This window comes from Dendroctonus ponderosae, unplaced genomic scaffold (genome assembly GCF_020466585.1).
Source record: "Dendroctonus ponderosae isolate FM_Combo_2020 unplaced genomic scaffold, Dpon_F_20191213v2 Dpon_F_20191213_2, whole genome shotgun sequence".
Taxonomy (NCBI): domain Eukaryota; kingdom Metazoa; phylum Arthropoda; class Insecta; order Coleoptera; family Curculionidae; genus Dendroctonus; species Dendroctonus ponderosae.
In genome coordinates this window covers 9,699,313-9,700,417 of record NW_026018165.1, presented here as the reverse complement: position 1 = coordinate 9,700,417, position 1,105 = coordinate 9,699,313, and the positions used below count along the sequence as shown (strand labels likewise).

Below are 1,105 nucleotides of genomic sequence, written 5' to 3'. Positions count from 1 at the left end.
ATCAAATGTGCGGTAGTCAGCCACGTAACAAACAACATTTTTCCTATACATTTTTCGACCTAATCCCGTTTTCCACGACTTTTCACCCTCTGAAATTCACCAATTTCCAAAACAAAGGAACGGTCGTTATGGTTGTTCAGGTCTTTGCGCCGGCGTGCCAGTCGAAGTTTTTTGCGTAGTTGCCAGTACAACATTACCACTTCCATGTTATACATACATAGAAGTTATATATAGGAGTTACCACTCCTTAACCTTTTCATGTAAAAGGTTAAGGAAAACATGAACACATTTTCATTTACATGAAAACAAATCATTTAATATACTTAACTATTTACTATAAAATAGATAGTAATTAGTAATACCCAGATGATAGATTTCCACTACTTTTCTGACTCTCATCACAATTCCAATTAACCGATTAAGACATTCATAGACATCCATAGAGAAACCAAAGCTGAAAATACTTTATTAAAAAAATAACCGATTATTTTAATTTCTTTGCATGCATACACAATTAATTTAATATTTCAAACCGCTGGCTGCCATCATCTGGGCCCCGGCTAAATTAAGCGCACAATCATATGTATGAGCTTGTCGTCTACTATTTCATGTATGGATGTAATTCTGCTAAGTTGTGAACCTTGAATGAATTACTTTTTTGTTTTCATGGTGATTTTCTACTTTGGTGGCAGTTCGGCAACATGGCTGACCAGGATGCCATTCATAGAGTAAGTAAAATAATTTTACTTTCTCTATGATGCCATTTTCACAGAACATACCCCCTTAGAATGGAAACTGCAATGATAGGTTATGGAAATAAATTCAGCACTCCATCTAGCGAAGCGAGGAAACAAACTATTGGGAATGTGAGGAATTTCTCCGATATTTGATTCCTAATAATCCATTCACCAAGTTTTATCAGGCCGAAAACCGCAAGTTTGACTTGCAGTTCTCAGCCTAATAAAGATATCGGGTCAATAAAAAAAACGTATGATGTAATGTTTTATTAAATACGTACTCGAGAAATCAGTTACATATACTAAAATGTATTTGCATCTAAACATACATATATTATATTACAATCAGTGAGGGTCTTAGATAGTAA

At 34.5% G+C, this 1,105-nt stretch overlaps 1 long non-coding RNA gene across 1 annotated transcript; it reads right to left on the bottom strand.

The window, feature by feature from the left end:
- Positions 1-294: 294 nt before the first annotated feature.
- On the bottom strand, positions 295-1,099 carry LOC125503425. Its single transcript, XR_007280839.1, has 2 exons — positions 511-1,099; positions 295-454 (listed from the first exon to the last, which is right to left on the bottom strand). It is a non-coding gene; the product is annotated as an uncharacterized LOC125503425 (long non-coding RNA).
- Between the last annotated feature and the right edge of the window lie 6 nt (positions 1,100-1,105).